Genomic DNA, 13054 nt, shown 5'->3' with positions numbered 1-13054 from the left:
ATAAATAAAATAATTGGAATATGAAGAGTGGAAGGGTAAAAGTGGAAATTGGATAAAAGAGGCCAAAGTGAGAACTCAGGTTGTTTTCACGTGTTTTGCCTCAGAATCAGAGAAAGGGGGAGAAACGCTGAAGAGAAAGAGAAGGAAGAGGAAAAGGCCAAAGATTGCTCAGAGCTTCCTTCAATCCAAAGAGGTAAGGGGTCTGAACCTTATTAAACGATAATATGCGAACAATTCATGATATCTGTTGGATTATTGATGGATTTTGGGGATTTTAGGGAGATTGGGAAAGTTGGGGTTTTGATGGAAAATCCTCCGATCCATGAGTTTTGTTGAAGTTATATGCACTGTAATCGAAGTATGTTGTATATATATATGACTGTTAAATGTTGATATTGGGTTGTTAGCTGTGGGGTATGAGTTATAGCGAGTAGAGAGGCAAAGCTGCGCTGGTTTCTTCAGCAGAGGACTTCTGTCGCGTGCGATTCGCGGCGTGAAGCTCAGTTCGCGGCGCGAACTGGGCAGGATTCAGAGGAGTTCTGTAACTCATCGTTCGCGGCGCGAACCCTGCTTCGCGGCGCGTACTGAAGCGAAACAAATTGTTCGCGACGCGATCCTACGTTCGCGGCGCGAACTGTGCTGTATTGGAGGAGTTCGCGGCGCGTCCCTATGTTGGCGGCGCGAACTGTGCTGTGAAGCCAATGTTGGTGAGTTTTGAGTACGTTGAGTTGCGAGACTCTTAGTAAGTCGCTGTAATTGCATTATAAACAATTAACAGTGATTATATGATTGTGTATGAGGTGTTTATGATGATGATATGTTGAATTTACGTGTTTACTTATAGATGTGTTATGCGACGATGTGATATCGTTGTAATGTTGTTGTTTTGTTGAGTTGAATGTCATGCTATTAATGATGATGATAACATGACTATATGATGCTGTTGTTGCTATGTTGATTATAATACATGTTTGATGTGCATGCATTCATGAAAGGCCGATGCCTAGTGATGAACGGACTGAGTTCCAATGATGTTGTTGACTCCGGGCTTGTTGAGAGGCTTGGTTCCTTGCGGGGAACTTGGATTCTATGGTGATGAATCTGGGAGTGGTGATCCTGTAGTTGGTCACAAAATGGGTATACCGAGTCGTGTTGAGTCATGCATGGGTGTGTGCATTGCATTTGATATGTTGTTTTGTTGATGTTCATGAGTATGTTGATTATGATGATTATGATGAGCTGTGTTGGCATATGTGAAATATATTTATGTTTATATTTCTGTCGTTATATTATTATTTAATAATGTAATTCTCACCCCTTCTGCATGTGTTTATGTTCATCTATGATGAGCAATGTGCAGATAAAGAGGAGTAGCTATTGTTGAGGTTTGAAGAATAAGTGTAGAGTTATTCTACGGAGTCGAGTCAAATGCTCTGGTCATGTGACACCGGGGTTATGGGATTCGATAGATAATTGGTTATTAATTACGTTGTTTATGATGATTAAATGTTGAGATGTTTTGTTGAGATAATGTTGAAATATTATTATGAATTATTATATGATGAATGATAATATTTGTGTGGTTGTCCGCTGCGAAGTTTTAATAAAATAAATAATATGTTTTATGTTGTGATGCGAAAATTGTTACGTTGTAAGAAATGTAAACTCTTCTACATGTTGTACTCTGATAATCCATTTAAATATGTCGTTTGGGTAGAAGGGTGTTACATTAGTGGTATCAGAGCATAGTCAGTCCAGTCGAGTCATAATGTGATGTTTTCCCTGTTGGTCGATTAGTGTAAATGACACTGTCGATATTTAACGGTTGTAGTGGTGTTGTGCAGAGTATGGCTGGAGAAAATGACCGTGCGATTGCTGAGGCTTTGGCTGCTATGGCGCAGGCTATGCAGGCGCAGCAGAATCCACCGGTCGACGAGTTTAGGAATGTGGGAAGGTTTCTGAAGAATAACCCTCCTACATTCAAAGGGCGCTATGATCCAGATGGTGCTCAGGTTTGGCTGAGGGAAATTGAGAAGATTTTCCGGGTGATGACGTGTACTGAAGCACAGAAGGTGCAGTTTGGTACGCATATGTTATCTGAAGAGGCTGAAAACTGGTGGGATAACACTCGCCAGAGAATCGAAGTACCAGGTGCTGAGATGACTTGGGAAAGGTTCAAGACGGCCTTTCTGGAGAAATATTTTCCTGCTGATGTGCGATGTAAGAAGGAGATGGAATTTCTAGAACTGAAGCAGGGTAACATGTCTGTTGCTGATTACGCTTCGAAGTTTGAGGAGCTGGTGCAGTATTGTCCTCATTATAATGATGCTGATGCTGAGGAATCCAAGTGTGTCAAGTTTGAGAACGGGTTGCGTCCCGAGATCAAACAAGGCATTGGTTACCAGGAGATTCGTAGGTTTCCTACACTGGTTAATAAGTGCAGGATATTTGACGAAGATAGCAAGGCTAGGACTGCTCACTACAAGAGTCTTAGTGAGAAGAAGAATAAGGATCATGGTAGTCCTTATGCATCTCCGAATGGTAAAGGTAAGCAGAAAGTGGTAGATGCGAAGAAGCCAAGTGGGGGAGGATCCCCCATAGCTGGTAAATGTTTCAAGTGTGGCGAGCCAGGCCACCGTGCTGATAGCTGTACCAAGAAAGTGCTGAGATGTTTCCGATGCGGTCAGGCTGGTCATAGAGTTACGGAATGTAAGGATGCTGGTCCGACATGTTTTAATTGTGGTGAGAAAGGTCATATCAGTTCGCAGTGCTCGAAACCGAAGAAGGCGGCTACTGCAGCTCATACTACTGGTAGGGTGTTTGCTCTGAGTGGGACTGAAGCTCCTAAAGGAGATAATCTGATTAAAGGTACTTGCTTGATTAATAATGTTGAATTGCTTGCTATTGTTGACACTGGTGCTACTCATTCGTTTATTTCGTATGAGTGTGCGACCAGGATTGGTGTGATTATGTCGTCCCTAGGCGGAAGTATGGTGATAGATACTCCTTTCTATCTACAAAAGATGAGTATCATGAGGATTTCATCCGGGCCTTTTATGCTGGTTTACAAACTGGTACAGGCTATATGTTCCGGTGTTCTATCGGAGTCAGAACATATACCTTTGAAGCCTGTAATTGGGAAACAGTGTTTCAAATGCCGCTTCCGTCGATGGCTTTCAAGTCCTGGCATGACCTGCATTTTGATCCTGAATTTGACCTGAAGGACTTTACAACTTCTATCCTAAAGATTGATAGACCGTTGAGTGAGGACGAACACGTCACGTCAGGTATGATCAAACAAACTCCGCGTATTCTTCACTGGATCATTACACACATTCTGCGTCCAACCAACAGTGGCCACTCTCGGTTGGATAGGCCTAGCATACATCTTCTCTACATTCTGCAAAATAAGATTCACTTAAATTGGGCGAACTACTTTGTAAAACGTCTATTTTATGTGCGAGACAGCTCCAAAACTGTGGCTCTAGGGTATGCCTCTCAAGTAATGAAAATTCTCAAGTTCTGGAAAGTTACAATACCTATTGTGCCTCTCCTATCTCCATCTGCAGCTCAAGAATTTAATTCTGCCACTCTATCGCATATGGGATATCGATGGGACAAAGACCGCAAATGCTTCTACTTTTTTGAAAGAAAATCCAAAACCAGAATTTACAACTTTGACGTGCCTTCTGAACGCATCCATGTTGCTGAAGAACAGCCTGATGAAGAAATGCAGGATGCGCCTGAAACAGATGTGCCTCAAGCTGAGGCCAATACTGGTTGGGGTGAGTGGGTGCCACGAAGGTGGTCTCCCACCAACTACGTACCTGAACCTACAGCCCCTCCATTCGCCGGTGGTACTTCAGCCTCAACACCAAATGCGGACATCACTCACATGCTTCAACAGATGGAAATCGTCAACAAAGAACGCCATGAAGAAGCACGGTACTGGCATGTTCAACAAACTGAATGGCACAACGAGCATCGGGACTGGCATGATGAGCATACACGGATGTATCACAATCAACACGCTTGGCACCAAGACTTGGTAAAATGGCATCAGGTTTTCTACAACGAAATGTCCGGCTTTATGGATGATTGTCGTGAAAATCCTGGGATTATGGACAGCTTTAGAAGCATTGAAGTTCAGAATCGATTTAGGCGATACTCCTTCATGGGCCAAAATCCAGACACAATGCCTCCTCCTCCGCCTCCGCCAAGCTACCGAGATCCTGACAGACCCGATGAGGAGTCCTGTGGTGGAAACAATCCAAATTAACCAACCACCCTTTCATCTCACTGCATTTCATTTCATATTGCTCATGTTTTATTTTGTTGCACAATATATGGTTTAGCTTATGTAACTCTAAAACTCGTTCGCACACTTAAAATGCTTTTCAGTTTCTGTTTACCCCTATTTGTTATTGCCCTTACTTTTTGAATGATTCTTTGTGAATGATTCTTTAACTTGCGGCTTCTTTCTTTGTGATTGATAGCCTATTATCCATTTTTGCCATGCCCTGCTACACTTTCTGCTTGATAACTATGTTCCTCTTTTTGATGTTGACAAAGGGGGAGAAATATGCACAAACTCAGGGGGAGTATCACACATCTTGCCAAATTTGCCATCATCAAAAAGGGGGAGTTTGTGAAAGAATTCTTTAACTTGAATTAATTTTTAATGATAGCAAATTGTGTGATCATCATCCAAATTGATTGTGCATTGCATTACATGATATATTTGTGTTCTTATTTTGTCCATCATCCCACTTTATTGTTGCATAAAACATACATATAAATCTACATTGAAAATTCCCTTCAAATAACAATTAAAATGCATTTTATATCAGTATGTATCAATACATGAGCCTCTGCATCGATACATGTAGCATATGATTAATCACAAAACAATTTCTGTTCAGTATGCATCGATGCATACGAGCCATGCATCAATACATGGAAGGGCAAAAACTCTATGCATCGATACACACGAATTCTGCATCGATACATGACCACTTGAGACAGCCTGTGCATCAATACATGCGCAGTAGGCATCGATACATATTAGTGTAAAAATCACATGCATCGATACACACGAGTTATGCATCGATACATGATTAATTGATTTCACCAAAAATTCACACAACTTACAGTATGCATCGATACACACCCTGCATGTATCAATACATGAATCTGTTTTATGTCATAACAGCAACTGTTTCTGCAGCATATAAGAACAGGTTTCAACAGCAGACAGAGCAACGAATTCATTGAGGGAAAACAATTGAACACAGATCAAAAGCAGTGTTGGAGCAATTGTTTGTGAGCACATAGAAACCTGAAAGAGACTTCATCTTCTTCATCTTCTCAATCACTTTTCTTCAAGAACATTTACACACAACAATTCTTGTTCTTTGGATTAAAGAAGCATCGAGATAACGTTCAGTGGTACGATCAGGGATCTAGCTGTGGGTTGCAGTGGAACGATCGAGGATCTAGCTGAGTCGAAGATTGAAGGGGGTTTCTAGGAAAAACCTACTGGTTTGTCCTTCAAGAACTGGTGTGTTCTTGAGGGTTTGGGAGTCACATTTGCAGAACAAATTCAGCCGTAGCGTTGCGTTTGGAGATCGGGGGATTTCGCAAGCAGGTCGTGGAACCGGTGAATTGTTTGCAACTTTGTGCAGGAAAATCTTGATTGAGCTCAGATCAAGTGAAGGTTTATACAAGAAGAGGTTCTTGGAGTTTAGAAATTCTGTCTTTGTATCAAAACCTTGTATCAACGGATTCGGCAATAATTGATAATCAAAGTTCACAATTTCATTTGAAATTGAGAGGGAGACGTACCCACACGCGAGGACGACGTGGGGAACTTCCTTAACAAATCTCTGCGTATCGTACTCTTACCTTAATCTTCTTTACGTTTCAAAACTGTTTTGCAATTTCTGTTAGTGTGTGGTGATTGATCAATTTTTGGACAGCAGTGATAATAAAACCTTTAGTCATACACCATTGCTGTTTATCATCAAACACACACACACCAACTGTTTGACAAAACGGTTAACTTGATTGTGTTCATTGGAAATAGAATTTGAGGATAAGCGCATTCAATCTGTTAAAATTCTGTGTGTATTATTTCTGTCATTCTCATTAAAATCCAGCAACTGCACTTGCGTGTCCGGCTTTCTAGTAGCGGTTCAGAATAGACGGAAGTCGATTCGGGACCGATTTTTCCGCCATTTTTGAAAACTCTGATAAAACGTTAAATCCGTTAATTTTAAAGAGGTGATCTATTCACCCCCCCTCTCGATCACTAGCCACACCGTCTAACACTAAGGAGAGACGTCAAGAGGAGTGACACATACATTCAAAAGGTTATTGAACATACGGCAGGAGAAATGATGTATGCATGTAATATTGATAAAAAAAAGTAATAGAAAGTGACGTCAGAGTGGCGCATGCATGTAATATTAGTCTTTTACATTTATGTGCCATAGACAATGTGTCTTATTGCAAATAAGCAATGCATGTGTCATAGGCAGTGACATCTGCTTTTGTCATAAATAAATATAAATGTCGTCAAATGTGTACAAAACCAAATTCAAAAGCATATGATAGGGATGCTATGATGTTGTTGTTTGGATCTCAAACTTACATTTACTAAATAATAATTGAATAAGTATAATTACTAATGGGCTAAGTAATTGAATAAAGTGTAATTACATCTACTAATGAATTTGTTGAATAGTTGAATACTAATAGACGGACCAGATTCATGTGCTAAGTAAGTTAATTAATTTTTAAAAAAAATTATTTCGGGTTGTTGGACTACCCATAGCCCATACGGGTCGGCCCATTTTTTTTGGGCTTTTCCGGGCCGGGCCAAAAAAAGCCCTGAAAAATATGGGCTCAAAAAATAAGGCTCAGGCCCTAACTTTTTTCGGGTTAGATGGGTCAGGCCATGGGCTTCGGCCCATTTTGACGGCTCTAGCGCGCGCTTTGTTTTGTATTTTTTTTAATTATTTAAAAAATACACTGTGTATGTACTAAGGAGAGACGTCAAGAGGAGTGACACATACATTCAAAAGGTTATTGAACATACACGGCAGGAGAAATGATGTATGCATGTAATATTGATAAAAAAAAAGTAATAGAAAGTGACGTCAGAGTGGCGCATGCATGTAATATTAGTCTTTTACATTTATGTGCCATAGACAATGTGTCTTATTGCAAATAAGCAATGCATGTGTCATGGGCAGTGACATCTGCTTTTGTCATAAATAAATATAAATGTCGTCAAATGCGTACAAAACCAAATTCAAAAGCATATGATAGGGATGCTATGATGTTGTTGTTTGGATCTCAAACTTACATTTACTAAATAATAATTGAATAAGTATAATTACTAATGGACTAAGTAATTGAATAAAGTGTAATTACATCTACTAATGAATTTGTTGAATAGTTGAATACTAATAGACGGACCAAATTCATGTGCTAAGTAAGTTAATTAATTTTAAAAAAAAATTATTTCGGGTTGTTGGACTACCCATAGCCCATACGGGTCGGCCCATTTTTTTAGGGCTTTTCCGGGCCGGGCCAAAAAAGGCCCGGAAAAATATGGGCTCAAAAAATAAGGCTCAGGCCCTAACTTTTTTCGGGTTCGATGGGTCGACTCATGGGCTTCTGCCCATTTTGACGGCTCTAGCGCACGCTTTGTTTTGTATTTTTTTAGTTATTTAAAAAATACACTGTGTATGTTCTAAGGAGAGACGTCAAGAGGAGTGACACATGCATTCAAAAGGTTATTGAACATACGGCAGGAGAAATGATGTATGCATGTAATATTGATAAAAAAAAAGTAATAGAAAGTGACGTCAGAGTGGCGCATGTATGTAATATTAGTCTTTTACATTTATGTGCCATAGACAATGGTGTCTTATTGCAAATAAGCAATGCATGTGTCATAGGCAGTGACATCTGCTTTTGTCATGTAATTTTTTTTTTAAGTGATTAATTTAATAAAAAAAATTGAAAATATAATTTTTTTGATATTTAATTTAAAAATAATAATTATTTATTAATAAAAAATCACATTTGTCTACATAATTCTCGATTTCCTTTATTTCACCATAATTTGAAGGGTATATGCCATGGTATTCTTGTTAATAAAAAAAAGATGGTGTTCTTACTTTGGATCCGGAATCCATAGTTTGTTTTGATTTTAAAAAAATGGATTTTTTTTTTTATATTTTTGAAAATGGATTTTACAAAAATGTTTTTTAAAATATTATAAGTTTTTTTAAATTTATTTTTTATAAATTAAAAGATTGAATTATCATTCAATAACATAAATATACATTATTGAAGATCAAAACATAGTCAAAATCACAATTTTTTCAAAAAATTGTATCTAAAAAATGATTTTTTATAAAAAGCTATTTGAAATAGCTTCAAAATTAAGTGATTTTTTAATATTTTGATATCCAAATTTTTTTTTGATAAAATAATAAAATAACTAAAATAATATTTTAAAAATAACTATTCAAACCAAATTTTCATTTGAAATTTTTATGAAAAATTTCTTTATAAATTTTTTTTACACTAAAATATATAACACTATAAAAATCATTTTAAAAAAAAACTAAAAGAAACGGGTTCATGTTACTCAACATAACATACATAATATTTTTAACATTATTGAAGCACATTTCATTTTCAGCTCTGCAAATGTGGTTAATTGTGTGGGCCCAAGCTAAAATAATTGTATCATCAATTTTTGAATGGCATCCTAGATTAATCATACGCAATAAATCAATTACTATTTGTTGAAAAACTAAAATACTGAAGGCACTATTTGTTTAAAAATTCATTTATTATAAATAAATCGATTTTTAAATAAATAATCCCTTTAGTATTTGAAACTAAGATAATGAATATTTAAAAATAAATGGATTTTTAAAAATAAATGAGCTTAAAGCTCTATAATTTTTTTAAATTATTTTTTTAAAAGAAAAAAACCATTTTGTTTTGAAAAAAATAGACTTTTTTATTTTCGAAAAAAATCGATTTTGTTTCAAATGAAATTGACTTTATTTATTTTAAAAATAATTTAATTTTTTGAAAAAAATCGACTTTTTTTTCTATTTTTGAAAAAAGTCGATTTTTTTCTTGAAAAAAATAACTTTTTTTATTATTTTCGGAAAAATCGTCTTCTTTTATTTAAAAAAAAATTTAACAAAAAATGACATTTTATATTTCGGAAAAAATCAACTTTTATTTTCGAAAAAAATCACCGTTCTCATTTTAAAAAGAATAGTTTTTTTGGGTATTTTTGAAAAAATCATTCTTTTTTATTTCCGAAAAATTAACTTTTTTTCAAAAAAATCAATTTTTTAATATTTTCAAAAAAATCGACTATTTTTATTTTCAAAAAGAATTGCTTTTATATTTTCAAAAAAAATAATTTTTTTATTTTAAAAAAAAGTTTTTTATTTTTGAAAAAAAAATAGTGTTTTTTTTATATTAAAAAAATCAACCTTTTTTTAAATATTTTATTTTAATCTTTAGAAAAAAAATTACTTTTTAAAGAATATATTTAAAAATATAATAAAATATTTTATTTTAAAATTATATTTGAAGCCCCTTATTTAAATTCTTTAAAAAATAAAAATACGATGAGTTTATAAATAAGAGATCCAAAAATTATTGATTTAATAGGGTCTAAAAAAATAAGCCAACTAAGGGTCTAATTATTGAGACTTTCTTATTTAGGATTTTTTGACATCTCTATAACGGAATTACAAATACCACACATTAATATAATATTGCAACCTATTTTCCTAAAGTTTTAATCACAAATGAATTTTGCATGGACAAGTCACCAAACCTTGAAGAATGAAGATGGAGGTATGAAATTTTGTCTTGCTTTGCTCTCTTCTCGTCCAAAAAATCACCTTCGTTATTAAAAGAACATTACTTACATGTGTCTAAACTAACTTGTCCTTGAGATGCCCATTTGGAATTTTAATGTGATTGATTAGTAAGGCGGTCACGAGGAAGTGACATGTGATGAATTGTGGAATAATTCATGCCCCTTTGTTAATCAGATCTTTTATCTTAGTAAAAAGTATTTTCCTAGTATGTAATGTTATCTTGATGAGCTCACTCACTTAGTTCTTGTTCCAATCAATTATCATTCAAATAATTAATATTTTCTCTGTGTCATTACGTACTCATATGGTGTTTTCCATTATATTTGTATTAAGAATTGATTCTGGACTAAATAAAGAACTTTATAGGATAATCTGATACCAGATAACTAATATAATCATCAAATATGACATTTATATATCTACATGTCATAGTAGGAGGAGTAGAGACAATTGGGTGTTTGAGAATACTTTGAATGTAGTCGAACTTCCGCATGATGCGCTCAGGCAGATGATAAAATATTATATGTGAACTGCAGGCCAACCATCCAGAGTATAACACTATTTCGTTAAATGGTTGTATCTCACGATGATCAAAATAACTGTTAAAGTCCATATCCTTGATAATCAAGTGGTCAAGATACACATTGAACGACTCTATCTCCTGGTCCCCTTTAAACGGGAGAAATGAGGAAGCATGCGACATATCCTGAGTATGACTCTACAGGGCCTCCTCCAAATGCCTGAGGTGACACTAGTTCATTAGCCTCAGCAGATCCTGGCTCAACAGACTCATCAGCATGAGGTGGCACTAGCTCATCAGCATGAGGTTCCTCCTGTGCCTGGGGTGGCACTGGTGCCTCATGTATCTCTGGTGACTCGGGTACCTCTAACGTCTGAATTAGTGAACCTTGTCGCCTATAAGAAGATGGAGGCACTGATGCGTCAGTAGGTGACGCACGTCTCCTACGGGAAGAAAAAGATGGAGAAGCATGAGCTCTAGAAGTCGATGTTTCTGCATGAACCAGACTAGAGCAAATAAGAGTCTCCGAAATCTGACTCTTCTCCCTACGAACTAGTGCATGATGTGCAATCCTCTTGTGTCTCTGTCTGTCGTCTCTATCAGTCATAGTTTTTGTAAGTAAATCAATCAAGTATCAGACAATTACTACAAGCAACCCTATAAGCAAGAGAAACAAAAAAAACAGAAAGATAAATTACGGAGATACATCTCTGATTACTGGAAATCCAAACGTTGATTTTTTTTTTCGGAGATGTATCTCCAAAATTTCCTGCAACTTTCAGGTTTGTCAATGCAGGTAATGCAGACAACCAAACCCCCAAAAATAATGCTTTAATCGTTATTTTTAACCATGAAATACATTTTTCCGAATGTATAAACTATCGTTTATACAAAAACTATATATTTCTTACCTTAATCGTCAATTTCTACTCATTTATACAAAAATTATTTATTTCTTACCTTAATCATCAATTTCTACTCATTTATACAAAAACTCAAAAAAAAAATCAAAAAAAAAAAACTTACAAATCTTAATGTGATTGATTCATCAACTCAGTGTTAAATGATGTCTTTGATGTACTTGATGTTGATAGAAGAAACTTTGAATTTGGTTGATTGATTTTGAAAGAATGTGAGTTGAGAGAGTTTGAAAAAAAAATAGTTAAAAAAAAGGAATGAGAAGGGTTCTGACGCGTTTTAGAAATAATATCGTCCGAAGATATATTTACGAAGATGCATTTTCTAGATATTTTAATGTTAGGTCAAAATTCTATTTATTCAAGATTAATCGGAAGATATATCTCCAAAACATGGAGTCATTTTTATATTTTCATGTGGTGTTCTATTAAGAAATTCTCTAATTTCTACTAGGGCTTCATTAAATTGTTTTGCAAATCTTAGACTAACCCCTCCTTTTTCAATTGGTTTGCAGATATATTTCCAAGCAAGAGTGCAAACTTTTCCAACCAAGATGTCCCCACTTCGAATAATTTTAAACTAAATGTGTTTTTGAACCATTAAGTTGTTTTAGCCACTTGTAGATGTGAAACAAAATACCAATATGCCATGGGTGATAGATCTTATTAATTAGATTTTCCATAAATTCGATAAAAGATGGTAATTCCGAATTTTTTTTTAAATATCCAGAATTTTTAAAAAAAATTCAAAATTAACAATTTTTTCAAAAATATTACACAAATGGGCAAAATTTGCCCTAAAAGTGTACATAGGCGCCACCCTAGTTGGCGCCTACCCTTAATGGGTAGGGCAAGCCGCCACTAGGAGTGGCGCCTACACCCATTCCCATTTTTTTTTTTTTTTTTAACATGTTTTATTATTTATTTTTTTAATTTTTTTTTTTAAATATTAGATATTTGATAAATATATTTTTTTTATAAATTATATTAATTTATATTAACACTTATATATAAATAAAATTATTACAAGATATATATATATTAATTTATATATATATTAATTTTATATATATATATATATATATATATATATATATATATATATATATATATATATTAATTTAATTTATAAACAATTAATATTATACACATGTAAATTAATATATATATAAATATTTATTTACAAGATATAAATAAAATAAAATTTATATTAACACATATATATAAATAAAATGAATATTAACACATATATATATAAATAAAATGAATATATATATATATTAATTTATATATATATTAATTTAATTTATAAGTAAATAATATTATTTATAAATTTTTGGGAGAATTAGGGTTAATCATGTTAAGGTTAATCTATCAATTATAATTAGGGTTTATTGATCGGTTATAATCAGAGTTTGGTAGTTATGACCTAATTGAAACCCTAATTAATCAAGTGCGACACTAATTAGGGTTAAGTAGATTGGTGTACAACCCAGATCTTTTCCTATAAATAAAGTGTTATTTCCTTGCATTCGCTTCACCACTATTTCTTATCACTTTCTCTATCAAGTTGAGTTCATGGTGTAACACCCTTCTAAAATACCCCAAATATTTAATTAAAATAACAACATATAAATCAGAGTAATCATGCAATTAAGGGTGTCACACATTTATTTCGCACCATT

This window comes from Lathyrus oleraceus, chromosome 7 (assembly GCF_024323335.1).
Source record: "Lathyrus oleraceus cultivar Zhongwan6 chromosome 7, CAAS_Psat_ZW6_1.0, whole genome shotgun sequence".
NCBI lineage: Eukaryota > Viridiplantae > Streptophyta > Magnoliopsida > Fabales > Fabaceae > Lathyrus > Lathyrus oleraceus.
The sequence above is the reverse complement of the archived record's forward strand: the minus strand, read 5'-3'. Positions refer to the sequence as shown.